This window comes from Papio anubis, chromosome X (assembly GCF_008728515.1).
Source record: "Papio anubis isolate 15944 chromosome X, Panubis1.0, whole genome shotgun sequence".
In the NCBI taxonomy this organism is placed as follows: domain Eukaryota; kingdom Metazoa; phylum Chordata; class Mammalia; order Primates; family Cercopithecidae; genus Papio; species Papio anubis.
Window position 1 is genome coordinate 32708229 of NC_044996.1, and position 26664 is coordinate 32734892.

The following is a 26664-nucleotide window of genomic DNA, read 5'->3' on the forward strand; positions in this document are numbered from 1 at the left end:
TTTCCTCCTGAATTTATATTTTGTATAGAAGTGTAAAAACATGTAACCTGCTTTCAGGAAGAATTTCTGTTTTCCAAAAGAGAATGCTACTATACTTATATGCTCTACTATGACTCTTGACAACAACCAATGAAGATTATTCCTTTATAAATTTCTGATTTCGGTTGTTAAAAGAATAGTTATTTCTAGAGGAAGGAGGTTGAAATGATTACCTTTTTTTTTCAGCTATTGTATGCCCTTATTTCCTGATAATTCCAGGTAGAATATTTGTTTTCTGGAAGGACTGAGCAAGATGTATGCATTATTGCTTCAGGAGACTGCACAATGTTGGAATTTCAGGTTGACTGCTAGAAGTGGATTGATTATCTGGATGGAAACATGGCATGTTTTTCTGGTTACAGAATATATTAAGAAAATGAGAGCATCCCAAATGAGATAATGTAGAGTGGTCCAAGACATTCGATTGGGCTGTCTCCAAAACTTATAAGAAGTGTATGGCAAACGTCTTTTAATTTCCTTTGAATGAGAAGATTAAGAGGGAAGAAACTAAACTGTGCTCTAATGACAATAGTTTAAAATATTATGCTAAAAATGACACAAAGGAACAATTCAAAAGAACTCAATGATTATTCTATAGGTATTATTATTATTTGAATAGTAATGTAAACTGTAACATTGGAATTTGCAGAACTTTAAATCCAATTAACAAAAAATAAATCTTACATCTAATGTAAGCTGATGCCTAAATTTCAGCGCAATATAGGACATGTTCTCAATTTCTCACACTTACAGGCCAGTTACACTTTGTTTTATCTCTCATTAAATCTTTTATATCATATTAAAACCTATTAATTTTTATGAAAAATGTCTGGATGAAACGAAAATGTTAAAGTTTCATATGCCTTATGCATTAAGCAGAAAATTTCCAATTCAGACTTTTCTCACAGATGTGTTTAAGCTGGCCTCTGCTCCTAGCAGGTACATTACCAAATGGAGAAGCAAGTACTAGTTTGAAGAAAAACTCTGTTACAAGATTTTTACAATTTATTGTTAAATTTTCATATAGAAAAATTTACTTTTGTGCTGTACTTTTATAGTAAAGATTTACCCCTACCTCAACTCCTGGCAACACACTGTTCTTATCCCTATAGTTTTGTCTTTTCCAGAGTGACACATAAATTGAATCTTATGTAATCATATGTGAACTTTTGAACGTGGCTTATTGCCCTTAGCATACATATTTGAGATCTATACATGTTGTTATGGGTATCAGTAGTTCAATTATTTTTATTACTGAGTAGTATTCCATTGTATGCTTGTGCCAGTTTTACTGTCTCCCACTTGAGACACATTTGAGTTGTTTCCAGTTAGCCACTATTTTGAGTAAAGCTGCTATAAACACTTATGTACAGTTCTTTGTGTGAATATACATTTTCATTTTTCTAAGGAAAATATCCAGGAGTCAGATTGCTGTGTCATATTGAAAGGGTATGTTTAATTTTATCACAAAGTGCCAAACTCATTTCTAGACTGGCTGCCCTACCGTTTTGTATTCCTACCAGAAATGTAGGACAGTTTCAGTACCATTAGATACTTGCTATTGTCAGTTTCGTTTGTTTTTAATTGTTTCATATCCAACATATAAGACTTTTAGATATCTTACATGTTATATGTCTTATATTTTATGCTTTTAGACTTTTATCCAAAATATCCATTTCTTCCTTTTGATAATATGTCGTAGCAGATCGGAAATGTGTGCCCTTAAATGTATGATGTGACCTTGATCACCTGAAAGCATATCAAAGAATCGGTGCCAGAAATTTACTTTTAATATAAAACATTTGGAAAGAAAAGCTGAATTAATAGTTGACAACAGTCGGATCAATGCACTAGTAAGATGGTAGATAGAGTGTAGTAGACCAATTGTCCCTTTCCTCACCTCACTACCCATTAAAATCAGAAGCAAGATCACATTCCCTTCTCTAATTACCAGTATTTGTATTTTTAGTACTTCTAAAGATAGAACAAAATAGAAGTTACATTTTAAAAATAAAGTAGCAAGGTTGTAATAATTGCACAATATAGTATTATTTACCTGAAAACCCCAATATATTGAAATGTAAATATATTAGAGAAAATAAAATTCTATATGGTTAGCTATAAGAAAAATGATTACAAAATTAACAGCTTTCCTATAAGTTGACAGTAACTAAATGAAAAATATTATGGAAACAAATGATAATAACCCACAGGAGCAGCAAAAAGCTAATGAGATAAAACACAAAAACATAGTTTCTATTTAAAAATAATAAAACTATATTTTTTTAAGTTGAAAACTTGAAAAAAAATCAGGGGCAATATTTACTTTTGGATGGAGGTGTTCAAATAGTAAATTCCATTCCTGTATTTCTCTACTGAAATTTCTACGGATTACAATTTGAAGTTTAACAAAGTGGGTTTAAAGTTGATATTTACCCTTTTATAATATTTTATAATTTATAATGTCTACTAGGAAAATGTGACTTTTTATTACTGTAAGTGAAAGAACATCCCACCTATTCTTAAAAAAAACAGATAACAAATGAGAAAAGTAGAAAACTACTGGTCCTGACAGATATCAAAATGTATTATTTAGTGACATTACTTGAAACAAATTGTTACTGGCATGAGAACAGACACATCAATAGAACAGTGTAGGTTTTTGAAATAAAATTAAGGATATACCAAACGTTTATGTATGTTAATTGTAGAATTTCAAATCAACAAAGAAAAATAAATGTATGCAATAAATGATTTTGAGGGAGAAAAGTAGTCATGTAGCAACAAACAGGAAATGCTTCTATCCTTACTATGAAAACAACCTCCAGAACATTCAAAGATTTCAATACAAAATAAAACATAAACACGCTAGAAAAAAATTAGGTGATCTTTCTTACTGATATGATTTGAGAGAGTCACTTGTAAATACGAAATATATTAAAATCAGAAATAACTGGTAATGATTGATAAATTGGACTAAAAGAAATTTTAAGAATATGTAGGAAAAATACAATCAGAAGAAGTGGAGCAAGATGGGTGAATAGAAAAGTCAACCGTTGGTTCCCCACCCCCACAAGTACACCAAGTAAACAACTCTCTACACAGAAAAAAATACCTTCATGAAAACTAAAATTCAGATGAGCACTCACAGTACCTGGTTTGAACTTCATATTGCTGAAAAAGACACTAAAGAAGTAGAAAAGCCAGTACTGAATCACCAACGCCATCCCTCCCCCACTTCCTGGAAGCAGTGGCATGAAGCAGAGAATATCTCTGGGTGATGGGGGAGGGAGAGCACAGTAATTGTGAGGCATTGAACTCAGTACTGTCCCATTCGAGCAGAAAGGAAAACCAGACCAAATTCAGCTGATGCCCTCCCAGAAAGGGAGCATTTAAACCAGTCATAGCCAGAGGGGAATTGCTGATACCAGAGGTCAGAATCCGAATGCCTGCAAACCTCTCCACCAAGAGTCAAAGTGCTCTTGGCCTCTAAGTAAACTTGAAGGACAGTGTAGGCCATAAGGACTGCAACCCTCAGGCAACTCCTAATGTTGAACTAGGCCTAAAGACAGTGGACTGGGGGAACATGTGACATACTGAGGTACCAGATGAGGCAGCCAAGGGGGGGCTGGCATCACCACTCCCCTAATTTCAGGCTGTACAGTTCGTGGCTCCAAAAGAGATTACTTCCTTCTGCTTGAGGAGAGGAGAGGGAAGAGTGGGGAGGACTTTGTCTTGCATCTTGGATACCAGCTCAGCCACAGAAAGAAAGGGCACTGGTCAGAGTTACCAGGCCCACGTTCCCAGCGCTAGCTCCCAGATGACATTTCTTGACACACCCTGGGCCAAAAGAGAAGCTGATTCCTTAAAGAAAAAGACCCAATCCTGCCAGCCTTCAATACCCATTAACTGAAGAGCCCTTGGGCCCTAAATAACCAGCAGTAATACTCAAGTATTACATCAAGGGCCTTGGTGAGCCACGGAGACATGCTGCCTTCAGATTAGACTCAGCACTTTACCAGCTGTGGTGACTACAAAGCAAAACCTCTTCTGCTTAGAAAAGCAGAGGGAAAAGTAAAAAAGGGTGTTGTCTTGCATGTTAGGAACCAATACCATCACAGGGGTGTTGGTTATGGTGTCAAGCAAGTTTTTGAGGTCCCTCATTCTAGGATATGACTCTTGGATGGCATTTCTGGACCAGCTGTGGGCCAGAGGGGAGCCCATTGCCCTGCAGGGTAAGTCCCACTCCAGGCAGCGTTCACTACAAGCTGACTTAAGAGCCATTTGGGCCTTAAATAAATATTGGCAATAATCTGGCAGTCCTCCTCATGGCCAGAGGTTGCAGTGGATACGGGTGAGACTCCCCTGCCTTTGGAAAGGAGAAGCAAGAGTGGGAAGAACTGTGCATTGTGGTTTGAGTGCCAGCTAAGTCACAATACAACAGAATACCCGGTAGACTTCTAAGGTTTTTGATTCTAGTCCCTGATTCCTGGATAGCACTTCTGATCCTGCCTAGGCTTGTGGGACCTCACCACCCTGAAGGGAAGGAAACAGGCATGGCTGGCTTTACTACCTGCTAATTATGGAGCTCCAGGGCCTTCAGGAAATGTAGGCAATAGCCAGGGAGTGATTATAGCAGGCCTTGAATGAGACACAGTGCTGTGCTGGCTTCAGGTATAACCCAGTGCAATCATAGCGGTGATGCACACAGAATTCTGAAACCCTTTCCTCTAAGATCTGAAACATGACACGGATGCCCACTGTCACCACTGTTATTCACCATAGTACTGGAAATCCTAGCTAGAGCTATCAGACAAGAAAAAGATATAAAGACCACACAATTTGGAAAGGAAGAAGTCAAATTATCCTCATTTGCTGATAATATGATCTTGTATTTGGAAAAACCTAAAGACTCCACAAGAAAACTACTAGAACTGATGAACACATTCAGTAAAGTTGCAGCATACAAAATTAACATACAAAAATTAGTAGCATTTCTATATGCCAATGGTTAACAATCAAAAAAAATAAATAAAAGTGTAATCCCATTTACAGTAGACACACATGAAATTAAATATTAGAAATTAACCAAAGAGATGAAATAGCTCTATAATGAAAACTATAAAGTACTGGATGAAAGAAATTGAAGAGGACAGCAAAAATAAGAAAAATATTTTACCTTCATGGGTTGGAAGAATCAATATTGTTAAAATGTCCATACTACCAAAAGTGATCTACAGATTAAATGCAATCCCTATTAAAACACCATTGACATTTTTCACAGATATAGAAAAAACAATCCTAAAATTTATATGTAACCACAAAAGATGCAGAATAGCCAAAGCTATCTTAGGGAAAAAAGAACAAAACTGAAGAAATCACATTACCTGACTTCAAATTATACTACAGAGCTATAGTATCCAAAATGGCATGGTACTGGCATAAAAACAGACACATAGACCAAGGAAACAAAATAGAGAACCCCAAAACGAATTCAAAAACCTATAGCGAGCTCATATTTGACAAACGTGCCAAGAACATACACTGGGGAAAAGACATTCTCTTCAATAAATTGTGCTGGGAAAACTGATAGCCATATGCAAAAGAATAAAACCCCATTCATATCTCTCACCATATACAAAAATCAAATCAAAATGGAATAAAGACTTAAATCTAAGACCTCAGATTATGAAACTATTACAAGAAAACAATGGGGAAAATATCCAGGACATTGATCTGGGCAAAGATTTGTTGAGCAATACCCCCCAAGCACAGGCAAACAAAGCAATCATTTACAAATGGAATTATATCAAGTTAAAAAGTGTCTGCACAGCAAAGGAAACAATGAACAAAGTGAAGAGACAATGCACAGAATGAGAGAAAATATTTGCAAATTACCCATCTAACAAGGGATTAATAACCAGAATACATAAGTAGCTCAAACAACTCTTTAAGAAAAAAATCTAATAATCTGATCAAAAATGAGCAAAATGTTGAATAGAGGTTTCTCAAAAAAAGACATACAAATGGCAAACAGACATATAAAAAGGTGTTTAGTATCCTGATCATCATAAAAATAGAAATCAAAACTATAATGAGAAATTATCTCACCCCAGTTAAAATATCTTATATCCAAAAGATAGGCAATAACAAATGCTGGTGAGGATGTGGAGAAAAGGGAACACTTATACACTCTTGGTGGGAATTTAAATTAGTGCAACCACTATGGAGAACAGTTTGGAGGTTCCTCAAAAAACTAAAAATTGAGCTACCATATGATCCTGTAATCTCACTGCTGGGTATATACCCAGAAGAAAGGAAATAAGTATATCAGAGATATCTGCACTCCTGTTTTTGTTGTAGTACTGTTTATAATAGCTAAGATTTAGAAGCAACCTAAGTATCCATCAAGAAATAATGAAAATGTCATACTTATACACAACAAAATACTATTCAGCCATAAAAAAAAAAAAAAGTGAGATCCAGTAATTTGCAACAACATAGGTGGAACTACAGATCGTTACATTAAGTGAAGTAAGCTAGGCACAGAAAGACACACATTGCACGTTCTCACTTACTTGTGGGATCTAAAAATCAAAACAATTGAACTCATGGACATAGAGAATAGATTTATGGTTACCAGAGGTTGGGAAGGGTAGTAGGGCCTGGGAGGGAGGTGGGCATGGTTAATGGATAGAAAAAAAAAAAAAAGAAAGAATAAATAAGATCTACTGTTTGATAGCACAACAGGGTAACTATAGTTAATAATAACTAAATTATATATTTAAAAATAACTTAAAGAATATAATTGGATTGTGGTAACTCAAAGGATAAATGCTTGAGGGAACAGCTATCCCATTCTCTGTGATGTGATTATTTTACATTGCATTCATGTATCAAAACATCTAATGTACTCCATAAATAATACACCTTAAATATCCACAAAAACTTTTTAAATCATAATTTTTGATAAAACAATCATATATATACACGCATATATATGTACACACACATATATATGAAAGCTAGCCAACAAAGTAGGAAAAACGCAATGTACATGTCAAACAACAAGCCTACTATTATTAATCTTAAGAAAAAATAAAGACACCATTTTTGCAAGCATGGTCACTTACAAAAGAAGAAATACAAAATGTTGAATATACATATTATGAGGTATGTTGCATTAGTCATTATAAACAACTGATAGGACTTTTGCATATAGGAACGACAGAGATTAAAAAGAATGCAGTGATCATGCCCCCGCACTCCAGCTTGGATGCTACAGTGATATGGTGTCTAAAAAAAAAAAAAGAAAAAGAAAAAGAAAAATGCAAAAACTCCAGGTAGGAAAGGGTATGTAAAAAAGGACACTCGATTAGAGGTGAAGCATAATGGTGGAAGAGAAAGCTCCACTGATTGTTTTCTCTGCAAAGACACCAAATTAACAACTATCTACACAGAAAAAGCACCTTCATAAGAAACAAAAAGCAGACACACCCTGGGCCAGAAGGAAAACCGCTGCCTTAAAGGAAATATATGAGAAGGAGAAGCCTCAGGACATGCTTCACCTGTGCTCCCAGTCTCCAGTGGGGATGGAGGGAAGACTTTTCTGATTCTACCTTAGAGAGGACCACAAAGAAGTCTGCCAGGTAACTCAGGCAGTGGTCACAGGCCCCATAGGAGAAAGCAAACCTGCACACACATCCAGCACATGGCTACTAAAACTAGCATCTGGGAAAGCTATCACACAATGACTCTCTATAACCAAGGAACCCATACAGAATCTTTGCCACTGAAAGCACCCAGAGCTGAAGCTAGGTGACATTAAACTATAAACACTTAAGTCATATCCTCAAGCAGGACAAAAACCAAAAATAACAAAACATAGTAAATTAAAAGTAAATCGAAAACTTATTAAAAGAAATAGTCTACCCAAGTGAGAATAAACCAGATTAATAATTCTGGCAATATGAAAAAGCATAGTTCTAAAACACCCCAAAAACATCACTCTAATTCTCTATCAGTACACCCAAACCAAGATGAAACCTTTGAAATACCAGATAAAGAATTGAAAATGTTGATTATTAAGCTACTCAGGGAGATACAATAGAAACATGAAAAGCAACCTAAAAAATTTTTAAATTCAGAATATAAATAAGACATTTTCTAAAGAGATAGATATTTTGAAGGAAAAACAATCAAAACTTATAAAAATGAAAGACACGTTTAGCGAACTATAAAATGCAGTGGAAAGTTTTCACAATAGGAAAAAACAATCAAAACTTATAGAAATGAAAGACACATTTAGCAAACTATAAAATGCAGTGGAAAGTTTTCACAATAGATTAGACCAAGTAGAGGAAAGAATTTTAGAGCTCGAAGACAAGGCTTTCAAATGAACCCAACCAGATAAAAAAATAATAATAAAAAGAATTAAAGGAAATAACAGTTTCTAAGAAATATGTGTTAGTGTAAAATGGCCAAACCTAAGGATTATAGTGGTTTCTGAAGGAGAAGAGAAAGCAAAAAGTTTGGAAAACCTATTTGAGGAAATAATTTTGGAAAACTTCCATGGCCTTGCTAGAGATTTAGATATTCAAATTCAAGAAGTTCAAGCAACTCTTGGGAGATGCACTGCATAAAGGGCACTGCCAAGGCATATAGTCATTAGGTTATCTAAAGTCAATCTGAGGAAAATAATTCTAAGAGCAGTGAGACAAAGGAATCCAGTAACCTATAAATGAAAATGTGTCATAGTAACAGCAGACTTCTCAGCAGAAACCTTACAAGCCTGAAGGGAGCAGGGTCCTATCTTTAGTCTCCTCAAACAAAACAACTGCCAGCTAATAATTTTGTTTTCAGCAAAACTACTCTTCATAAATGAAGGATAAACAAAATCTTTTTCAGACAAGCAAGTGCTGAGGGAATTTGTCACTACCCATCAGCCCTACAAGAAATACAAAAGGAGTTCTAAATGTTGAAATAAAAGGTCAAGCCACACTAGAATAGAAACTCCTGAAAGCATAAAATTCACAGGGCTTGCAAAACAATAACACAATGAATAAAACAAACTCACCAGGTAACAATCAACATGATGACTGGAATAGTACTTCACATCTCAATGTCAATGTTGATTCTTCACTTAAAAGATAATAGATTGGAAGAATGGATTAAAAAAATGCAAACCAAATACCTTATATCTCCAGGAGATACACCCAACTCATAAGGATTCTTGTAGACTCAAGGTAAAAGGGTAGAAAAAGATATTTCACACAAATGGAAATTAAAAGCAAGGACAGGTAGCTATTCTTAGATAAGAAAGACTTTAAAGTAACAGTAACAAAAAGACAAAGACGGTCATCATATAATGATAAAGGATAAATTTAACAAGAGGTATAACAATCTTAAATATATATGCACCTAGTTCCAGAGTTCCCAGATTTGTAAAGCAATTACTACCAGACTTAAGAAAAGAAATAGACAGCAACACAATAATAGTGGGGGAATTCAACACTCTACTGACAGGACTTGACAAATTATCAAGGCAGAAAACCAACAAAGAAACTCCAGACTTAAACATCACCCTAGAACAAATGTACCTAACAGGTATTTGTAGAACATTCTGCCCAAAAACTCCAGAATAGACATTCTTCTCATCAGCACATAGAATGTTCTCCAAGATAGGCCATATGATAAGCCACAAAACAAGTCTCAATAAGTTAAAAAATTAAAAATATATGAAGTAATTTCTCAAACCACAGTGTAATAAAACTAGAAATAAAATACAAAAGGAACCTCAAAACTATACAAATGCATGGAAATTACACAATCTGCTCCTGAAGGATTTTGGGGTTAACAATGAAATCAAAATGGCACTTGAAAAAAAATTTCAAAATGAATAATAACTGTGACACAAGGTATCAAAACTTCTGAAACATGGAAAAAGCAATGCTAAGAGGAAAGTTTAGAGTCAAGTGCCTAAATCAAAAAGTCTGAGATCACAAATTGAAAACCTAACATTATACCTCAAGGAACTTGTGAAACAAGAAGAAACCAAACCCAAAGCCGGCAGAAGAAAAGAAATAACAGAGGTCAGAACAGAACTACATGAAATTAATACAAGACATACAAAAGATCAATAAAACAAAAAGTAGTTATTTGAATAGATAAACAAAATTGATACACCACTAGCTAGATTGACCAAGAAAAGTAGAAAGAAGATTCAAATAAACTCAATTAGAAATGAAAATGGAGACATTACACCTGATACACAGAAGTTACACCTGACACACAGAAATATATGACACTACACCTGACACACAGAAATATGAAAGATCATTCTAGACTACTATGAATCCCTCTATGCACACAAACTAGAAAATCTAGAGAAAATAGGTAAATTTCTGGAAACATGCAACCCCCTAACTTGAATCAGGAAGAAACAGAAATCCTGAACACACTGATAACAAGCAGCAAGATTGAATCCGTCATAGATAAACTTCCAACAAAAAATACCCAGGGCCAAATGGATTCTCAGTCACATTCTACCAGACATTCAAAGAAGAATGGGTACAAATTCTACTGAAAATATTCCCAAAGACTCAGAAGGAGAAACTCCTCTGTAACTCATTCTATGAAGCCAGTATCCCCTTGATACAAAGCCAGGAAAGAACATAACAACAACAAAAAATGAAAACTACAGACCAATATTCCTGACGAATATAGATGCAAAAATACTCAACAAAATACTAGGAAACCAAATTCAACTGCATATCAAAATATAATTCACCATGATCAAGTGGGTTTATCCCATGGATGCAGGGATGTTTCAACATATAAAAGTCAATAAGTGTGATTCATCAGAAAACAAAATTAAAAACAAAATCTATATGATAATCTCAATATACAAAGAAAAACATTCAATACAATCTGGCATCCCTTTATGATAAAAATCCTCAACAAACTGGTCATAGAACAATATATCTCAAAATTATAAAAGCCGGCTGGGCACAGTGGCTCACACCTGTAATCCCAGCACTTTGGGAGACTGAGGCATGTGGAATACAAGGTCAGGAGTTTGAGACCAGAGTGACCAACATGGTGAAACGCCGTCTCTACTAAAAATACAAAAATTAGCTGGGCATAGTGGCATGTGCCTGTAATCCCAGCTACTCGGGAGGCTGAGGCAGGAGAATCACTTTAACTCGGGAGGCAGATGTTGCAGTGAGCCAAGATCGTGCCACTGCACTCCAGCCTGGATGACAGAGCGAGACTCTGTCTCAAAATAAATTAATTAATTAAATAAATTATAAAAGCCATATATGACAAACTGGTAGCCAACAACATAGTTAATGGTGGAAAGTTAAAAGCAGTCCGCCTAAGAATTGGAGCAAGACAATTATGTTGACTTTCTCCACTTTTATTCAATATAGTACTGGAAGTCCCCCTCAAAGTAACCAGGTAAGAAAAAGAAGTAAAGGGCATCCAAATTGGAAAAGAGGAAGTCAAACTATCTTTGTTTGCCAGTGATATAGTCTTATACCTAGCAAACCCTAAAGATTCCTACAAGAGACTCTTACGTCTTATAAATGAATTCAGTAGTCTCAGGTTACAAAGACAATGTAAACAAATCAGTAGCGGTGCTATACACCACCAAAAACAAAGCTGCAAATCAAATCAATAAGTCAATCCCCTTTTCAATAGCTAAAAAAAAAGAAAAGAAAAAAAGAATAAAATACCTAGGAATATACTTAACCAAGGAGGTGAAGTTCTCCACAAAGAGAACTACAAAACACTGCTGAAAGCAATTACCAAGGAAGTATAGTTCTCCATAACAAAGGAGCTGAAAGAAATTACAGATGACACAAACTAATAGAAACACATGCTGTGTGCATGGATCGGAAGAATCAATATCAAGAAAATGACCATAGTGCACAAGTCAATCTACAAATTCAATGCAATTCCTCAAAATGCCAACATAATTTTGCACAAAATTAGAAAAAAAGCATTCTCAAACTGCATATGGAACCATAAAATGGCCCGAATGGCCAAAGCAATTCCAAGCAAAAAGAACACTGTTGGTGGGATTGTAAACTAGTTCAACCATTATGGAAAACAGTATGGCGATTCCTCAAGGATCTAGAACTAGATGTACCATATGACCCAGCCATCCCATTACTGGGTATATACCCAAAGGATTATAAATCATGCTGCTATAAAGACACATGCACACATATGTTTATTGTGGCACTATTCACAATAGGAAAGACTTGGAATCAACCCAAATGTCCATCTGTGACAGACTGGATTAAGAAAATGTGGCACATATACACATGGAATACTATGCAGCCATAAAAAAGGATGAGTTTGTGTCCTTTGTAGGGACATGGATGCAGCTGGAAACCATCATTCTTAGCAAACTATCACAAGAACAGAAAACCAAACACCGCATGTTCTCACTCATAGGTGGGAACTGAACAATGAGATCACTTGGACTCGGGAAGGGGAACATCACACACCGGGGCCTATCATGGGGAGGGCGGAGGGGGGAGGGATTGCATTGGGAGTTATACCTGATGTAAATGACGAGTTGATGGGTGCTGACGAGTTGATGGGTGCAGCACAGCAACATGGCACAAGTATACATATGTAACAAACCTGCACGTTATGCACATGTACCCTAGAACTTAAAGTATAATAATAATAAAAAAAATTAAAAAAAGAAAAAAATCTGGAGGCATCACATTATCCAACTTCAAATTATATTACAAGTCGATAGTAACCAAAAGAACATGCTTCTGGTGTAAAAGTAGATTAATGGACAAAAGGAACAGGATAGAGAACCCAGGAATAAAGCCAAATGCTTACAACCAACTGATCTTTGACAAAGCATACAAAACATAAATTGGGGAATACACCCTATTTAATAAATAATGCTGGGAAAATTCAATAGACATATGTAGAAGAATGAAATTGGTACCCTAAACTCATTATATACAAAAATTAAATCGTGATGGATCAAAGACTTAAATCTAAGACCTAAAACCCTAAAAACTCTAGAAGAAAACCTAGGAAAAACTCTTCTGGACACAGTCCTAGGCAAATAATTTATGACAAAGACCTCAAAAGCAAATGCAACAAAAGCAAAAATAAGTAAATGGGACCTAATTAAACTAAAATCCTTCTGCACAGCAAAAGAAATATTCATTAAACAGACAACCCACAGAAAGGGAGAAAATATTTGCCAATTATTATCTGATAAAGGACTAATATCCTGAGTCTACAAGCTCAATGAATCAGCAAGAATAAAACAAATAATCTTATTAAAAAATTTCCAAATAATGAGTAGACATTTCTCAAAAGAATACATACAAACGGCCAACGAACATATGAAAAAATGCTCCATATCACTAATCATCAGAGAAATGCAAATTGAAACTACAATGAGACAATACCTGAGCCAGAATGGCCATTATTAAAATGTCAAAAAATAATAGGTGTTGGCCTGGATATGGTGAAAAAGGAACACTTATTCACTGCTGGTGGGAATGTAAATTAGCATAACCTCTGTGGAAAACAGTATGGAGATTTCTCAAAAAACTAAAAGTAGATCTACCATTTGATCAAGCAAGCCCACTACCGGTTATCTACCTCCCCGCCAAAAAAAGTCATTATATGAAAAAGACGCCTGCAAGCATATGTTTATTACAGCACAATTCACTATTGCAAAGACATAGAATCAACTTGTGTGCCCACCATACACGATGAAATACTACTCAGCCATAAAAAAGAATAAAATAATGTCTTTTTCAGCAACTTGGATGGAACCAGAGGCCTTATTCTAAGTGGAGCAACTCAGGAATGAAAATCCAAATACCTCATGTTCTTATTTATAAGTGGGAACTCAGATATGGTATGAAAAATCATAGAGTGGTATAATGGAGACTGAAGACTCAGAAGTGGGGAGAGAGGCAGGATGGTGAGGGATGAAAAACTACCTACTGGGTACAATGTACACTACACAGGTAAAGATGGGTGCACTAAAATCCCAGACTTCACCACTGTGCAGTTCATCCCTGAAACCAAAAATCCCTTGTATCTCTAATGCTATTGAAACAAAAACATTCGAAAAACAAATTAATGCCAAACCTTTAAACTCTTCCAAAATATTTAAGTGGAAATCATAGTTTCAAACTCATTTTATGAGACCAACATTACCAACATCAAAGCCAGACAAAGATACTACAGGACTGTATTGTATATTTCAAAGTGGCTAGAATTGAATTTTAATGTTCTCATCACAAAAAAATGAAAAATTAGTGAGGTGATGGATATATTAATTAGCTTGATTGCATCTTTCTGTAATGTATACATACATCAAAATATCATATTTTACTTCATAAATACATAATTAACATATGCCAATTATAAATAGAATTTTAAAAATTGAAAAATAGTTTCAGACCAATATCCCTGATGAATATTGATGCCAAAATCCTCAGCAAAATGTTATCAAATTAAATTCAACAGCATATTAAAAGGATTATATATTGTGACCAAATGAGATTTACCCCTGAGATACAAGGATGTTTTAACATATGAAAATCAATCAATGTAATACACCACTTTAACAGAATAAAGGAAAAATATGTGATCATCTCAATTGATGCAGAAAAAGCATTCAAAACATTTGACACTTCTTCATGTTAAAAGAAAAACACAACAAGCTAGGAATAGAAAAAAATTACCTCAACATAATAAAAGTCATATACAAAAAGCCTACAGTTAATATTATACTCAATGGTGAAAAACTAAAAGCTTTTTCTCCAAGATGTGAAACAAGGCAATGATATTTTCTCTTACAACTTCCATTCAACATAATACTGGAACTCACAGCCAGAGTAATTATGAAGCAAAGAGAAATAAAAGGAATACAAATTGGAAAGGGAGAAATAAATTTATCTGTTTTTGCATATGACATGCTCTTATGTGCAGAAAACCTAAGTATTTCACAAAATACTCTGTTAGAGCTAATAAATTCAGCAAAGTCACAGGATACAATATCGACATTGAAAAATCCGTTGTGTTTCTCTATACTAACAATGAACACTACAAATGGAAAATTCAGCAATAATTCCACTTACAATGGCATCAAAAAAAAAAAAACCTGTATTTAGGAATAAACGTAACCAAAGAAGCAAAAGATTTGTACATCATAAACTACAAAACATTGCTAAACTAATTTAAAGAAGACACCAATAAATAAAAATACATACTATATTCATGGATTAGATGTCTTAATATTGTTAAAATGTTCATCTTAACTAAAGCAATCTACAAATTTATGCAATCTGTGTAAAATCACAAAGGTCTTTTTCTTTTGCAGAAATAGAAAAAAAATCATTCTAAAATGTGCATGCATTATCAAATGATCCAAAATAACCAAAACAATCTTGAGAAAGAAGAACAAAGCTGGAAGTTTCACACTTCCTTATTTCAAAGTATATTACAAAGCTACAGTAATTTGAGCGTGGTACTAGCATGAAGACAAACATAAAAGTCAATACCACAAAACAGCGAGCTTAGAAATAAACTCGAATATATATGGGCAACTAATCTTCAACAAAGATGCCAAGAATACACAATGAGGAAAGGATAGTCTCTTCAACAAATAGCACTGGGAAATCTATATCCACCTACAAAAGAATGAAATTGAACCCTTTTCTTACATTATATAAAAACTAACTCAAAATAGATTAAAGACCTAGGTATAAGTACCAAAATTATAATGCTAAAAAAATGATAATAATAAGGAAAAGACTTATGACATTGGAATGGGCAATGACTTCTTCAATATCACACACACAAAAAAGCATAGTAACAAAAGCAAAAATATACACAAGGGAATAACTCTAACTTAAAAACTTCAGTGCAGAAAAAGAATCAAGTAAAAAGACAACCTGCAGAATGGAAAAAAATATTTGCAAACAGTGTATTGGATTAGGGGTTAATAATCAGAGTATATAAAGAACTCATAACTCAACAACAAAACCAACAACAACCCTTATTTAAAAATGGGCAAAGAATTTGAGTGGACACTTTCTCAAAGATGAGATACAAATGGCCAACAAGTATATGAAAAATGCTCAACCTCACTAATCATCGTGAAATATAAATCAAAACCACAATGAGATACTATCTCACACCTGTTAAGATAGTTCGTATTAAAAAACAAACAAGGTCAGACACGATGGCTCACACCTGTAATACCAGCACTTTGGGAGGCTGAGGCAGGTGGATCATAAGGTCAGGAGTTCGAGACCAGCCTGATAAACATGGTTCAATCCCATCTCTACTAAAAATACAAAAATTAGCCAGGCATGGTGTCATGGGCCTGTAATCCCAGCTGTATTCAGGAGGCTGAGGCAGGAGAATCACTTGAACCCAGGAAGCCGAGGTTGCAGTGAGCCGAGATTGTGCCATGGCACTCCAGCCTGGGTGACAGAGCTAGACTCCATCTCAAATAAATAAATAAATAAATATATATATATATAAATAAAATAAAAAAAAATAAAAATAAAAAGCTTCTGCACAGCAAAAGAAATAACCAAGCAAATACATAGACAATCTAAAAAATGGAAGAAAATACTTGCAAACTATACATCCGACAAAGAACTAATATTCAGAATGTACAAGGAACTCAAATGAATAAGCAAGAAAATAATAATTTTATTTAAAAATGAGGAAGTGAGACAAACAGACATTTCTCAAAAGAACATATAAAATTGGCCTATATATATATATATATATATACAGCTCTTCATCACTAAGAATCAAAGCACTGCAAAAACATATAAAATTGGCATATATATATATATATAGCTCTTCATCACTGAGAATCAAAGAACTGCAAATTAAAACCACAATGGGATACCACCTTGCCCCACTCACAATGGCCATTATTAAAAAGTCAAAAAACAATAGATGTTAGTGTGGATACACTGAAAAGGGAATACTTAACACACTGTTGATGGGAATGTAAATTAGTATAACCTCTATGGAAAACAGTATGGGGATTTCTCAATGAACTAAATGTATATCTACCATTCAATCTAGCAATCCCATTACTGGATATATACCCAAAAGAAAATAAGTCATTATATCAAAAATATACTTGCACTCATGTGTTTACCACAGCAAAATTCACAACTTGCAAAAATAAGGAATCAATTTAAGTGTGGACCAACCAACGAGTTGGTAAAGAAAATATGGTACATATATACCATGGAATACTACTCAGACTGAAAAAAAAAAATTGTCTTTTGCAGCATCTTGGGTGGAACTGGAGGCTATTATCTTAAGAGAAGTAATACAGGAACAGAAATGAAATACTGTATATTCGCACTTATAAGTGGAAGTTAAGCTATGAGTATGCAAAGGCATTCAGAGGCATTAGAGACTCAGAAGAGAGGAAGGTGAGTGAGAAATTTAAAAATTCACCTATTGGGAACAATGTACAATATTCAGATGATGGGTACATTAAAAGCCCAGACAATACCACTATAAAATTAATCCACGTAATCTAAAACCACTTGTACCTGTATTGAAATGATAAATAAATAAATAAATAAATACATGTCAGTAGCGGTGCTGTACACCACCAAAAACAAAGCTGCAAATCAAATCAATAAGTCAATCCCCTTTTCAATAGCTTAAAAAAAAAAAGAATAAAATACCTAGGAATATACTTAACCAAGGAGGTGAAGTTCTCCACAAAGAGAACTACAAAACACTGTTGAAAGCAATTACCAAGGAAGTATAGTTCTCCATAACAAAGGAGCTGAAAGAAATTACAGATGACACAAACGAATAGAAACACATGCTGTGTGCATGGATCGGAAGAATCAATATCAAGAAAATGACCATACTGCACAAGCCAATCTACAAATTCAATGCAATTCCTCAAAATGCCAACATAATTTTGCACAAAATTAGAAAAAAAATTCTCAAACTGCATATGGAACCATAAAATGGCCCGAATGGCCAAAGCAATTCCAAGCAAAAAGAAAAAATCTGGAGGCATCACATTACCCAACTTCAAATTATACTGTAAGTCGATAGTAACCAAAAGAAGGAAGAGCAACTCTAAAATGTTAAAAGATAAAAAAAGGCTGTCATCCTGGATCTTTATAAAATGAAAAAATATCCTCCAAAATAAAGGTTGGGCAACTACTTCAAAAGCCAGTCTGGAATATCTTCAAAGCAAGTTAAATACATAGTTATTACTTGACCTGGCAATTCTACTCCTAGGTACATACCCAGGAGAAATGGAAACACATGTCCACACAAAAACTTGTAAACAAACATTCTTAGCAGAATTATTTATAAAAGCCAAAAGATGGGAACAGCACGAATGTTCATCCACTGATCAATGTATAAACACAATGTAGTATATCTATATAATGGAACATTATTTGGCCATAAAACGGAATGACGTATTGATGTATACTAAAAAATAGATAAACCTTGGAAACATGTTTGGAAACATGTTAGTTGAAAGAAGTCAAACACAAAATATCACATTGTATAATTCCATTTATGTAAAATGTCTAGAATAGGCAAATCTATAAAGATAAACAACAGATTAGTGGTTCCCAGTGCGATGGGGCTATCAGACAATAGGGACTAACTGGTAATGAGTAGGGGGCTTCTTTTTGGGGTGATAGAAATATTCTGGAATTCAAAGGTAGTGATGGCTGCATGAATCTGTGAGTATATTAAAATACACTGAACGACACACTTTTAAATGAGAATTTTAGATATGTGAATGCTATCTCAATAAAGGCATAACCAAAATAATGACAATTAGTACTTCTGCTTTCATTTAGAGCATAAAAAGCTGGATAGATTATTGTTCCCCAATAATAATGATAAAAAGCCAAATAAGCTTTAAAATTCTCAGTTTTCCTGAGCCCTTCAGAGACCTGGGCTTACAAGGCAACCATCCATAAAAATAAAATTCCAAAGTGACAGGTCTCACCAGAGAGAGATGAAATACATGAACTGTCTCACTTTTGACAGAGTATGAGAAAAAGAGGTAGCCATCGTAGAGGTAGACACGAAGAAATCAGGTATGGACTACCAAGTCACTTTGGAGTAGCTAGAGGTCACTAAACACAAGAGTAGTTGTATAGTACAGACTTGAGTGAATTTTTCATGCTTTTCCATACAAACTTTTATGTTGTCTGAAACTTTCATAATAAACTTTTTTTTTCTTTCTTAAACTTATATTTTAGGTTCAGGGATACATGTGCAGGTTTGTTATGCAGGTAAATTTTGTGTCATGAGGGTTTGATGTACAGATTATTCCATCATCCAGGTGGAAAGCAGAGTACCAAATAGTTTTCCAATACTCACTCTCTTCCCTCCCTTCACCCTCAAGTAGGCCCCAGCATCTGCTGTTCTCTGCTTTGTGTCCATATGTACTCAGTGTTTAGCTCCCACTTATAAGTAAGAACATGTGGTATTTGGTTTTCCATTCCTGTATTAGTTCGCTTGGAATAACGGCCTCTAGCTCCACCCATGTTGCTGCAAAGGACATGATCTTATTCTTTGTCATGGCTGTATACTATTCCATGAAGTATATGTACCACATTTTATTTATCCAGTCTACCATTGATGGACATTTAGGTTTATTCCATGCCTTTGCTATTGTTAATACAGCTGTGATGAACATACACATGCATGTGACTTTATGGCAGAATGATCTATAGTACTTTGTAAATATACCCATTAATAAGATTGCTGGGTCAAATGTAATTCTGCTTTGAGTTCTTTGAAAAATTGCCACACTGCTTTCCACAATGGCTAAAATAATTTACATTCCCACCAGCAGTGTATAAGTATTTTTTTCCTCCACAACCTCGTCAGCATCTGTCATTATTTGACTTTTTAGTAATAGTAATTCTGACTGGTGTGAGATGGTATCTCCTTGTGGTTTTGATTTGCAGTTCTCTAATAATTAGTAATATTGAGCATTTTTTCATATTCTTGTTGGCTGCATGTATGTCTTCTTTGGAAAAGTGTCTGTTTATGTCCTTTGCCCCATTTTTAATGAGGTTGTTTCACCAGCACTTATTTATTTTCATTATAAAATAAGTACAGTGGAGATGGTTAGTTTGTTGTAGTGAGAGAGAGAGAATAGGCAAACAGGTATGAATAGGTAATTCACAGAAGAAGCTGTATGGCCTATAAACATACAAATAGTGGATACCTTCATTAATAGTAAAGAGAATGCAAAATACAAGAGAATGAAATATTATTTCACATTCATAGCTTGGCAAAGTATTTTAATATACTCTCTGTACCATGACTTTGGTACAGGGATGTGAAGAAATAAGAAATGAGAATTTTCATACACTTTTCATAAGAGTATATGTTATCACAATAATTTGTAAAAGTTTTATGAAGTTCATCATGATTTTACCTTAGGAATCTTCAATTACATGTATAGAAATATACCCTAAAGAAATTATTATACAGGTGTATATGGAGTATAAATAAGAAGTTTCATTTTAGAAATAAGAACATCAATTTTATTCTTGATTGATATTCTTATTTCTAAAATTTTCATTTCATTTCAATTTTATTGATTGATGTTATTTCTAAAATGAAATGTACATTAATGTAAATGTAATGTATCTCCACTGTAATGTGGTACATTAATGAAAATATAGTATATCTCCACTAAAATGAAAAAATTAGAGTCATATGTATTAGTAAAGATAAACTGAAAAAAAGTTGCTAAACTTACAAAATGATACAATGTATATAAAGTTATAAAAACCTATAAAACATTATATATTGTGTGTAGCTATTTAAGCATATAGTAAATGTATGATACCATACATGTGAAAGATAAACATAAAATTTATATTAAGACAATACATGGATGAAAATTAAGCTTAGGCAAGGGTAGGCATGAGACCTCAGCTGAACTCTAAGGTCATAGTTCTTAAACAAAATCTATTTGAAATAAATATGGAATAACAAGAAGATTTTATAAACCATTGTGTTTACTACTGTATTCTCTCTGTGACTGTCCATATATTTGAAATAGTTATAAATCAAAAACATAAATGAAAATGATTACTACAAAACTTGTAAACTTATATTTGGCCCATAGCTACTTACAAATGAAAAATAAATAATTCTAAATGCCTTTATTATAAAATAAGAAAATCGAAAATAAAGTGCTTATTCAATCAATAAATTAGAAAATAGCGATATCACTTTTTGGGGAGTAAGAGAGAATAGTAATGAAATAATTAGAGATATTATTGTATTACAAACTAGAAAAATATGGCACCATAAATAAACTCGAGGTTTTTTCTGTAAAAAGAGGCAATAAAATATGTAGACTTTTGTAAGTATAATAAAGGAACGAAGACAGAGATAATGCAGACCACAGCAAACGATAATAAGGACTAGGGGAGATTAAAAAATATAGTAAACCTAAAAAAGCAATTGGTAATCTAATAAATTAAGATACTTATAAAATAGGTTATAGCCAAACAGAAATAACTGCATATGTGGTATTATGTCATATCTGTCCTTTTGTGTCTGGCTTATTTCACTTAGCATAATGCCTTTCAGGTTCAGCTATGTTTTTGCAAATGGCAGAATTTTTATTTATTATTATTATTATTTTTTTTGAGATGGAATTTTGCTCTTGTTGCCCAGACTGGAGTGCAAAGGCACGATCTCACCATAACCTCTGCCTCCAGCGTTCAAGAGATTCTCTTGCCCTAGCCTCCCAAGTAGCTGGGATTACAGGCATGTGCCACCATGGCCAGCTAATTTTGTATTTTTTTTTTAGTAGAGAGGCGGTTTCTCCATGTTGGTCAGGCTGGTCCCAAACTCTGACCTCAGGTGATCCACCTGCCTCGGCCTCCCAAAGTGCTGGGATTCCAGGCGTGAGCCACTGTGCCCAGCCCCAGAATTTTCTTTTTTTAAAGACAGAATACCATTCCATTTTATGTATATACTACATTTTTAAATATTTTATATGTTTTTAAATTGATACATAACACTTGTACATATTTATGAGGTACATAGTAATTTTTCCATACATACAAGTTATAGTGATCAGATCAGAGCAATTAGTGTACCCATCATTTCAAACTTTTATTATTTATTTTTGTTGGAAATATTTAATATCTTCTTCCTAGCTATTTGAATTATAACATATTATTGTTAACTATAGTCATCCTACAGTGCTATAGAACACTGGAATTTCTTCCTATTATCGAGCTGTAGGATGTATTTTAAAAGGTTTATGTACTTTAACACATTTTTTATTCATTCACGTTAATAGATATTTTACTTGCTTCTATGTCTTGACTATTGTGAATAATGCTGCAGTGAACATGGGAGTACCTATGTCTCTTTTACGTACTAATTATAGTTTCTTTGGATATTTATCCAGAAGTGGGATTGCTGGATCATAGAGTGGTTATATTTCTCATTTTTTGAGGAAACTCCATACTGTTTTTCACAGTGGTCGTACCAGTTTAAATCCTCATTTACTGTGTACAAGTGTTCATTTTCCTTCATATCCTTGCCGACACTTATCTTTTATGTTTTTATTTTTTGGATAAAAGCCATCCTAACAGATGTAAGGTGATATTTCATCGTGGTTTTGGTTTTCATTTCTCTGATAATTGACCATTCTGATGACCTTTTCATATACTTGCTGGCCATTTGTATTTTTGTATTTTGTATATGTATTTTTAAAAGAAGTATTTATTTGAATCCTTTGTACATTTTTAAATCAGGTTATTTGTTTTATTGTTGTTAACTTGTAGAAGTTTCTTATGTATTTTAGATATTAACCCCTTAACAGATACATGGTTTGCAAATGTTCTCTCCCATTTCAAAGGTTACCTTTTCACTTTGTTGATCATATTCTTGGCTGTGCAGAAGATTTTTATTTTAATGTAGTTGTACTTGTTTATTTTTACTTCTTTTCCTTGTGCTTTGGTATATACAAGATCATATCCAAAAAATCACTGATACGGCCAATTACAAGAAGCTTTTCCCTATGCTTACTTCTAAATGTTTTTTATTTATGGGTCTTACATTTAATTATATAGTCTGTTTTGAGTTGATTTTTGTGTATGCTGTAAGATAAGGATCCAATTTCATTCCTTTGCATCTGGATATCTAGTTTTCCCAACACTATTTATTGTCAATATTACATTTTTCATATTGTGTATATTCCTGGCACCCTTGTCGAAAATTAGTTTATCATGTGAGTAGGCATATTTCTAATATCTCTATTTTTTTATTGATCTATATGTTTGCTTTGATGCTAGCCATACTTTTTTTTTAATCACTGTAGCTGTGTATGATATTTCAAAATTGGGAAGTTTGATGCCTCCAGTTTTGTCCTTCTTCAAAGATGGTTTGGCAGTTCAAGATCTTTTATGTGGTTCCATATGAATGATAAAATTGTTTTACTACATCAGGAAATTTGCTGTTTGGATTTTGATTGTGATTATATCAACTCTGTAGATTAGTTGGGTAGTATATATACTTTTAAATTATATATACATAGATGTATATGTATTTAAATATACAATGTGTAAGTTTGATATACCTATACAAAGTAAAATGATTAAATATAGTCAATAAAATTATCTATCATCACACACCGTTACCATTTTTTTTCTGTGTGTGGTAAAAACACAGCAAATTTATCAGCAAATTTCCAGGATACAATACAATATTACTAACTATACTCCTCATGTTGCACATTATATCTCTAAATTTATTCATCTTACATAATATCAACTCTTTACCCTTTCATCTGCATCTCCCTATCCTATCTCCTATCCCTGGTAACCACTATTCTACTCTTCGTTTTAGATTCCGAATATAAGTCAGATCATGCAGCAATTTTATTTCTGTCTCTAGCTTATTTCACTTAGTATAATGTCCTCCAAGAGCATTGTTCCTAATGGTAGGATCTAATTCATTCTTAAGGCTGAAAAATATAACATTATATACATGTGTACACATATGAAGTGCTGACTTCATTTTCTTTTGATATATACCCAGAAGAGGGATTGCTGAATATGCAGAGTCATATGAACATTTTAACAGCATCAATTCTTCCAATCTATGAGCATGGTATATCTATTTATTTGTGCTATGTTTTACTTCTTTCATTCATCTTTTATAGTTTTCAGTGCAAAAATCTTTCACCGCCTTGGTTAGTTATTTTTCTAAGCATATTATTCTTATTAACGCTATTGTATAATAAATGGAATTGTTTTGTCAATTTTCCTTTTAGTTTGTTGTTAGTGTATTGAAATGCAAATGACTTTTATGTTGATTTTGTACTCTGAAACTTAATCAAATTTATTAATTCTAACAGTTTTTCCCCTCTGTGAGTTCTATAGGGTTTTCTACATATGAGATCATGTCATCTGTAAAGAAATAATTTTAATTCTTTTCCTGTTTTAATATCTTTTATGTCTTTTTTCCTCTAATTGCTCTGGCTAGGATTTCCAGTCTTACATTGACTAGAAGTGACAAGAATGGGCATCTTTTCCTTCATCCAGATCTTGGAGGGAAAGCATTCAGCTTTTCACTGATGAGTATTATATTAGCTGTTTGTTTTTTATAAATAATTTGTATTGTGCTAAGTTCCATGCATATGCATACTTTGTTGACTGAGAGTTTTTCTCATAAAAATTGTTAAATTTTGTCAAATGCTTTCTCTGCACCTATTAATATGATCATGTAATTTTCTCATTCATTCTGTTGATGTGATATGTCACACTGATTAATTTGCAGGTGTTGAAGCACCCTTGCATCCCAGTGATAAATTCCACTTGGTCATACTGTAAGATTCTTTTAATGTGCTGTTGCATGTGGTGTGTTGTTTTGTTAAGAATTTTTGCATCCATGCTTATCAGGTCTATTGGCCTATTTTTGGTTCATTTTGTTGTGGTGTTTTTGTCTTAGTTTGGTATTGGGGTGATGCTGGCCTCATTAAATGAGTTTGGAAGTGTTATGTATTCTATTTTTGTGAAGAGTTTAGGATTAGTATTAATTCTTCTTTAAATATTTGTTAGAATTCACCTGTTAAGCTATCTGCTCCTGGACTTTTCTTTATTAGGAGGATTCTCATTACTGTTTCTATCTCTTTGTTATTTGTTTGCTCAGACTTTCCATTATTCTTAATTCAATTCAATCTTCATGATGTGTATGCATCTAAGAACTTAAAGAATTGGTTACTTGATTGGTAGGCATATAATTGTTCAGAAAAGTCCTCTATGATCTTTGTTTTATCTGTGATACCATTAGCAATGTCTCCTCTTTCATTTCTGGTTTTATATATTTGAGTTTTCTCTCTTTATCTTACTAACCTACCTAGGGGTTTCTTGATTTTGCTTATCTTTTTATGAAAATAACTCCTATTTTTGTTGATTTTTTCTATTATTTTTCCATTCTCAATTTATTTCTATGCTAATCTTAATTATTTTCTTCCTTCTATTGACTTTGGGCTTAGTTTTTACTTGTTTTTCTGCTTGCTCGAGGTTAAAATGTAAGCTGTTTATTTGGGATCTTTTTTCTTTTTTTTTTATGTGGGTGTTTGTTGCTATAAACTTCCCTCTTATTACTGCTTTTGTTGAATATCATAAGTTTAGGCATGTTGTGTTTTCATTTACATTTAGTTAAAGATACATATATTTTTTTCTTTTTTCTGTTTCTTGCTGGGAAAGCGTCTCTCTCTGTCACCCAAGCTGGAGTGCAGTGGTGCTATCGCCGCTCACTGCAACCTCTGCCTCCCAGGCTCAAGAGATCCTCCCACCTCACCCTTCTGAGTAAATGACACCACAGACACCTGCCACCATGCCCGGCTAATGTTTTTGTATTTTGAGGACAGATGTTGCCCAGGCTGGTCTGAAACTTCTGAGCTCAAGCGAGCCGCCTGCCTCAGCCTACCAAAATGCTGGGATAACAGGCATGAGCCACCACGCCCTGCCTATGATATTTTCTAATTTCTCTTTGATTTCTACTTTGACTCAATGCTTGTTCAAGAGTGTGCTGTTTATCTCTATGTAGTTGTGAACTATTTCATTTTTATTTTGTTATTGATTTCTTGTTTCATTCCATTGTGATTGTAAAAAAACAGGGTATGATTTCAATTGTCATAAATTTTTAAGTGTTGTTTTGAGAACAAATATGATTTTTATCTGGGAGAAAGGTCTATGTGTGTTTAAGAAGAATGTACATTCTGCTGTTGTTTAGTGGAATGTTTTTATATGTCTTTTAGGTTCATTTGGCCTATAGTGTTGTTCAAATATGCTGCTTTCTTATTGATTTTCTATCTATATGATCTATCCATTATTGAAAGTAAGGTATTGAAGTCTCCTACCATTATTATACTGCTATTTATATCCTCAGATCTGTAAATTTTTGCTATATATATATGTGTGTGTGTGTGTTCTTATGTTGTGTACATATATATTTATAATTGCTTTTATCTTCCTGATGAATTGACCCTTGTATAATTAAATAATGACTTTCTTGTATTTTGTGACAGTTTTTTAT